Raw genomic sequence first — 8,395 nt, 5'->3', positions numbered from 1 at the left:
ACATTTTGCTGCTTCTTTCGAATTTTGGGACAATAAGCATCCACGTTTACCCTGGCAACTAAATTCAAATCCATTTTGTATTCCTATATGAATCTTTATAAATCATTCTATGTGTTTTTATATATCTTCAAAAGGACGACAAAGATGTATTCCACTGTCATATATGAATATGGTTTACAAATGCCGATACTCAAATTCAGAAACTAGAATCGAGTTTAAGGTGAATTCGAATATTTGGAACACTTCATGTCCAACTCAAATGTCACACGCAGCATAATGTGTACTCCCATTTAGATATGTACACAAGCGATGTATTAAGATTCAAATACCGAGTCAATCAACCAAGAATGTACAGAACTAACACACATATAAACACTTATAGAGTATATGGATCAATAATATCAACTAACATACATAAGCCCGGCCGCTGTACTTTATTTTGGCTACAACAGCATCCTTTTTTTAGCCAGCATGTTGGCCCTTTCCGATGCGTGCCACTTATGGTCCATCTATACTACTACTATTGCTGAATGCACATTGAGCCCGATTGGCATATTTGTAGGTCTGGCACAGCAATCCAAATGAAATGTCTCTGAGTCTTATCAATTAATACAGACTTGTGCTCAAATAAAATTACAAACCAAAAAACAAAACAAAATTATTACATGATCTCTTAAACAAATGGTTTGATTGATTACATGAACAGACAACACAAAGATTATTCAACTATGGAAAGAACATTTCACCTATGATTTACCAAGTAGGAATTTAATTTCCTTTTTTCCTTCAGGACCTTAACAATCTGGTCAGTCTCAGCTTGCTTCGTTTTGAAATCCACCAAATATTTAATGGCTGTCTTGAGTACTACTTGTGATTGTGCTGTTTGCTTCCTCAACATGTCAACTTCATCTCTAAGTGCAGAAGCAGAATCTCTTTCTACCACTAGTTTAGCCTCTAGAGCATTAGCAGTTGGCAATTCATAATGCATGATTGGGCCGGTCCTACTCCTGTGGGATGATGCAACGTCCATGGGGACCTCGCTCTTTGATCTTGGGCTAACCTGTTTTGCCATTAAAGTTCCGATTGGATTCAGAAAAGTTGAAGTTGGCAATACATCTCAACTGGGAGTTATAACAGCAAACCAGTTAAACAAACAAGGAATTAAGAAGTTTCAATTGGATGCTGAAAAGTAGTTATTAACATCATTGTAACCCGCTGTTGCAGCAGCAAAGCAGTTAAACAAACAAGTAGATATTTAAGTTAAGGAAAACAGGTAATTTTTGACAGTAAGTATCAAACACATAAATAGGCGCAGTCTACAATATGATTAACAGGCTGTGCCATTATGTAATTAGTAGCAAACTAAATTAAGCCAAGCAACGTAATTGAACAATTTTGCAATAAGTGGCTAACTAAAATTCTGAGAAGCAGGTAACTGAACTTACGCTAGTTCTTTGTACAGGCACACTGCAACTTCTTTTTCGCTTACAAGGTTGTATGAAGGAGTCCATGGCATCAATTGCTTGGATACACAGTCCCAATACTTCTTTCTTCCCACACTGCATGGGTAAGTCGAATGGTTAATCTGGTAAGATGGTGCGTCCTTGATATGTTATATGAGGACGTGTAGTCAGACTAGTTGTAGCCAAACACATCACACTGGCTTTTACTGTATATTTCATGCGATTACTTTTGGCATATCGAGATCTAAGCAATCTACAATAGGATGAAAAGACTGGCGTCCTTCACATTATTGGCGAACTTAGTTCAGAGAAACAAGCAATTCAACCATTCTGTGGGTAAATCAAAAGCGCCACTGGAATATTTTTCACTATCCAATCATACACGCAAAAAGGGGCGACGCCACCATAGGGCTGGTATGGGCGGCCGCCTCAGGTGGCTGGAAAGTGTGCACCTAGTTTGAGTCGTCCAGGTTGGCCCACGCTAGTTTTGTTCATCCCAACGCATGAGCAGGCAATGTAAAAAATGAAGAAAAATGTTTCAATTTGGATGGGCCAATAACATAAGTGCAAGGCAGGCCCTATAGCAGGCTCGCGGCCCAAACGAGCGCCTCCCATATCGATCGACAGCAGGAAAAATCCCAATTCATTCGCTCTAGCCTCCAGTCTGGTTCGCTCCTAACCTAGCCGCCGCTGGACAGACCGACACAGCACTTCCTCGCGCCTTTGTTGGAGGGCGGTCACCGGGCTTCAAGCGAACGGAAGGACAAGAAGATGAAGATCCAACCCTGGGTGTAGCCTGCGTGGGAGGCAGCGGCAGCAGCACGGGCATGGCATCGAGCTTGCGCAAACGGACAGTCGCAGCTTGCAAGAGTAGCATGCGCAACGAGCAGGTACATCACATCCATGATTATATCTAATTCAACTCTTCAATTTCTGGCCAATAGTTAAACCTGACGGTGTTGTAAAACTGCTTGTATGTAGGGAATCTATGAGAAAATGAAACCAATTTCTACTTATTTTATAACTCCCCCAATCAATACCGAACTGACTGAATCTGATGTATCTAATCAAGTTTCCGGTGCAAACATACAAGCTCATGTTGTTCATGAGCCTGAAGTGTCTAATGAACAGATTGCTAATGAAGGATTTGATGCAAACATTTTACATGCTCCTGGTGATGAACATATAGTGTCTAATGAGGGATCTAATGCAAGCATTTTGCAAGCTCATTGAAGGATTTAGTGTCTAATGATGATCTACTATGTTGAGAGAGACAGACATTTGCAGGCATTGATGACAAGCAAATTATAGTGCATTTTCATGACAACATAGCATAAATACTTTTCTAATCTGTTGTTTGAAACTATTGGCATACTTGTGCAGGATAGATATATTGATATGCAGTTTGCGCACTGGTTATACATGCAATTACACTTCAATATTTTCAGCCAGAGAACGAATAATTCAAGCAGGTACAAACCATGTTTGTAGTCCTTGTACACCATTTTGCATTTTGTGTTTTTTGGTGCTTGCATCATTTAGTGTTTATAATCTGAACTACTTTGGATCATTAGCTGGTTTTCAAAGTGCATGTAGCTTCACATTTCTCAAGTTATGTTGATTTCCAGAGTGCAAGTGCCTTCGTATTTTTTAAGTTAAATGTTCTCCCCTGGTAACTTGAATTCGTGGATCAGCCACTGGACACAAATCATACACGGATTAAATGAAATGCAGGGACTTGCGCTAGCTCGTTGTACAGGCTCACTGCAGCTCTGCTTGCGCTTGGGATGTTCCATGTACAAGTCCATGTTACCACTTTCTTGGATGTGCAGGCCTTGTGCTCCTTGCATCCCCCTCTGCATTTTTAACATGGCGAATGGTTGATCAAATAAGAGGAATCGACCTTGATGTTGTACCGGAGGACAGATACTTACAAGGTTATACGGGTGTGCAGGATGTGTACCAGATCCCGTAGCGCCGTCATGCTTCGCTAAAAAATGGATTTGCTTGTTTCAGATGATATCTCTAGAAGAAATAAGAGTTAAAGTCAGAGTTGCATAGGCGTGTAAGCTAAGAGAGCAGTGAAAGGATATCCAAACATTGTCGGAACAGTGCACAAGGGAGTGATGTGTGGATACCTGGTTCGGGCCGGCGTTTGGGCATGCTCGCCTAGCTAGAGTGCGGGTCACTTTAGAGCCGTTGAGGGTGATGCGCTGGCGTTGGCTGGCCGCGCACGGATGCAGATCTTGAGTGGCAGTGGAGCGCTACGATGCGGTGGACGAGACCGTTGGTGAAGCCCCAACGGCCTCGGGGGGCGGAGGTGCGACGATGTGCTCGATGAAGTAGCCCCGGTGAGCTGGGAGACGGCGTCGGTGAAGCGCACCTAATGCGGTGGAACTCGGTGTTTGTGAGGCATGTCGGTTGCGGCGGCCGATGTTGTCGGTGGACCACCCGGTGCGGTGGACGAGGGCGTAGAAGAGGTAGCTCCGGTGCGGTGGTGAAGTGCGACCGTCGTCTTCGTCGTCGTCGTGCGGCACAGAGGTGGGGAACGGTGGGGAAAGAGACGAGACGAGGGGCGATTCGAGGGTTGGCGGCGAATTAGTGATTTGAGCAATCTGGGCGCGGAAGGGGACGGTGGAGAAGAGAGATTTTGCAGGGCTGGAATTGGGGCCGCCAGATATTTCAATCCGAAACGTGGAAGTGCGAACTTATATTGTCGTCGTCCTTTTTTTGGGGGGAGGGGGTGGGTGGCTGGATGCTACGCGTCCGTCCGACACACGCGACCACCCTGACAGGACTATGCTTCGGTGCCTTAAGGCACCTGCCTTTGTGTCCAAGACATGTGGGCCCAACAGGTGGCTGGACCACATGTCAGTGACCCAAAGGCAGTTGCCTTTAAGGCACCGAAGCAGCGTCCACCCCGACATGACCCTGGTCTGCCTGGTGCGCCTACATTTGAGAATGCAAATGAATCTTCTTTCATTTGCAAATGAATCTGTATGTATTACCATGCCCGTGTTTTCCTTGCAATAATTAGTCATTCGAAACGAGATACTCCATCCGTTCACTTTTGTAAGTCGTTTCAGACAACTTAAAATGAACTGTTTTGCACATTGTCTGAAATGTCTTCAAGGTCTTATAAAAGTGAACAGAGGGAGTACTATAAATTAATTAATGAGGAGTTATTTGAAAAAAAATCAAAACGGTACCCACGCTAACGTGGATTAGAGTGTGTGTCACATAATTAGTTATTTGAATTAGAGTGTGTGTCACGTAGTTAGTTATTTGAATTAGAGTGTGTGTCACGTAGCGATCTCCAATTCTAACGTGGATTTCGCATTTCACTGTATCAACGCTACTTTTTTTAATACAAATTCATATGTATATGATGAACACCATGGTAGTGAGAAAACTTTTGGATGGATTCAAACATATGACCTACAAAATAGCACAACAAACTGAGTCAATGTCAACTTTTCGAAACATAGTATGGCACGAATTCGAAATAATTACCCGTATGCCTGGTCCTCGGTTCAAATCTTACAATGTACACCGAATTGAAACATCGATATTAAGTCTCGTACTATGTACATTCAAATGTTGTTTTTAGCCCCCCCACCCCCCCCCCCCCCCGCACAAACGCTACATACTTCCTGTATCGGTCAATCTTCCTCTCCTAACCACCTTAGGAAGCTATCGGTTTCCAACACACGTTCATTCTTTCTCTCCATGTTTCGATCTCTAAGTCTCTCAACTACACAACCCCTTTTTCCACTCTGTTACCAAATGTATTTACCTCACACACCCGCCATTGCACCCCATGCCGAGCTCTCTCTCTGCCCCCTCTCCCTCTCACCCTCTCATACTAAATACATGCATTGCCTATCTAGCCCCCCAACCTCTCATGCGCACGCACGCACGTTGTATATGTAGGTCACTCCCTCGAGACTGTCTCACTCTTTCTTTCGCACGGCGGGCCACACTCGCTCAATCTCGCTCTCTTTATCTGAGTCTCGTTTAACCTCGTTTTCTTTCACACACAAATGATATATCTCCCTGTTCGGGCCTCGATCGACACACTCTATACTCTCTCACGCAGATTGTCTATCTAGGTCAGTCCATCCAAGCTGCCGCCACTCTTTCGACCTCATGGTGGGCCACGCTCACTCAATCTCCCTCTCTCTCTCCGTATGTCTCGATTGACCTCGCTCTTTCTCGGACAAAAACGATATATCACCATGTTTGAGCCCAATTCGACCTATTCACATTGTATACTCTCTCACGCACATCGTCTATCTAGGTCACTCTCTCCAACCCGTCTCACTCTTTCGATCGCACGGCGACCCTATGTGATCGGTTGACCTTGCTTCCTCCCACACACAAAATATATCTACACGTCTGTGACTGGATCATCTCTCAAGCTCTATCTTACATCCCTCACCCTTGCCAAAAAGCTCAATCGGACAATATCTCTCCAGAGCATATATATTTGTTCAATGAATGTCGGACCACACTCACTTTGTCTCTCTATCTATATGTCTCTCGATTGACCTCGCTTTCTCACACCGTATCTTCCACGCGTTGAAGCTACTATGCAAAGCCGGAGCTATTTACATTGCGAGGGGCACTCCAACCTTGGATTAATTTGTGTAGGCATTCATTCCGGTCGGTTTAGATTATATTTTCGTAGCATTCGGCCCACAACTACTCCAAACACCGTTGCAACCCACGCAACTCCCCTAGTTGATTTCCCTCTGGCTCGGTCATCGCTCTCTCGCACGTCCTTTCTTGCCTTCAACGTCGCACCATGGTATTATTGAAAAAACTATGTTGTTCTCTTTAATTATTATAAATAAGCTACAAAACTACACATCGATAGTCCACTTGGAATGGAACAAATTTCGACCCACAAATTAAAGTGCTACAAACTACACACCGAGGGGCCCACATGTCATGAAACAAATTTGGACCCATATACAAATTAAAAAATAAAGGACGAGGATCGAACATGCGACCGGGCCTTCAAGCCGCACGTCAATAGGCAACATACATAGAATAGCAATGTCTGTTGTACCCCCTTTGTTCACATAATGTTTTTATATTACCACATCCTAATTAATAGATAACATGTAATATTATTTTTAGTACTATTCGCCTTCACTTACTGGTGGGTTCCATGTGTGCTCTCTCTCTCTCTCCTCCCCTTCTGCGTTTAGATGCACGGGCAAACAGGAAGAACTCGCGGGCGATGTTGCCGTTGACCATATCTGGACGCATTCACAAGTCACGACACCAGTTTCACGTACTAGCAGCACTAGTCAGTGTGTACGTGCAATGCACGTTAATTTGGAAGTATATTAAGTGCATGCGGATATTAACTACTAGGATATTATTTGCGTGTTGTCATGTGATTAGCACTATTTTTGGCATGAAATTAACTGTACGCTAAACGTGTTGAGCGCTCGACATTGAAGCAGTCTAGGTCGTTGGATGATAAGGAATACATGTGGCTTGATGACGTTTTATATTTAATTTGATACGGCTCTAGCAGAACATTCAATCGATCAAACCATACATTTCGTTCAGTCTGACTCCGACTTTAAATTATACGGCGATCGATATAAAATAAACGGAAATGATAAACGTTCGGATTTTAAGCATGGCAATCCGAACGTTTTTGATGGCAAATTTAGATTACGCGGCGGCGGCGGGGGCGTCTCGCAGTGGGAAGAAGCTCCTCTGCCGTGCTCTGTGTGTCATCGGGCCACTGACCGACGGCGACGGCGGCGTCTTGCGCCGTTGTTGGCGTACTCCTGGACGTTGGCCTAGCTTCAAGGAAGGCCAAAATGTTCTGGACGTCGGAGCGAGTCAACTGGTGGGAGGAGGTGACTGGCGTTGGTGCAAGGAAGCGGTCGACGGCGGCCATCCATGCCGCTGAGGGGGGCACTGGCAGCCGCGCGGGGACATGCGCTGTCAACGGCGCGGCGGAGACATTCGTGTGCACGGGCACCGGCACGGGCACGCACGTCAGTGCAGGCACATGCGCATGCGCTGGCAGGTGCACGGGCACCAGCACGGGCGTGCGCGTCAGTGCATGCGCAGGCGCATGCGCTGGCGGGTGCACGGGCGCGTGAAAGTCGGCGGGGACCTTGTGGAACCCCGTGGGATCAAGCTCGGCGACAATGTGCGGCTCCGAGCCCATCAATGCCACGGGGATGGGCGCTGGCGTAGTCGGGGCGACGGGAGCCGGAACGGGAGCGGGGACAGGCGCGACGTCTTCCCGCAAGGCCAATTCAAGCTCGTCCCAAAGCGCATTATGTTCTTGAGACTCCGGCTAGGTGTCTTCCTCAGGAAACTGGAACACTAAGGGCAGACCATCGTGATGCGGCATGGCGTATGTTTAGGTCAGGCTAGTTGGAGGTAGACGACAGGAGAATCGGAGAGGAAGAGAGAGGATTGTAGCGATACCAGGTAGTGCGGGGTTGATTTTAAACTGCGGCGCCGGCGACATTAAAAGTGGGAGCAGTTGGGACGACGGTGGGCGGCGGAGCCTGGTCAAAGGGCTCGCCTCCGGGTGAGCCTGCACAACGGTCTGCTCGCACGCCTCCCTGACAGCCGGCGCAGCGGTCTGCTCACACGCCTCCCATCGACTCACACGCTTGCTCGGACGGCACCTGCCGATGAGAAGTGGGGACTCGTGGCGGCACGTAAACGCCCACGGTTTCAATAGTGAAAGCGTTCGCCTTAACGTGACAGGTCTTTGTTCCAAAATACCTTGGCTCTTCATTTGTGCAACTTGTCATAAGCAGCTTGTCTCAAATTGAAGAAAAAACTTACGAAGTAATATTTGTGCCATATCACGTGACCATGCTTAGTTTCAAGAATTTATGCTCACTTTTGGATTTGAAATTTAAGATCCAGGATTCGAAACA

The sequence above is a fragment of the Aegilops tauschii genome, chromosome 7, assembly GCF_002575655.3.
Source record: "Aegilops tauschii subsp. strangulata cultivar AL8/78 chromosome 7, Aet v6.0, whole genome shotgun sequence".
Taxonomy (NCBI): domain Eukaryota; kingdom Viridiplantae; phylum Streptophyta; class Magnoliopsida; order Poales; family Poaceae; genus Aegilops; species Aegilops tauschii.
Note: the sequence above shows the minus strand (reverse complement) of the source record.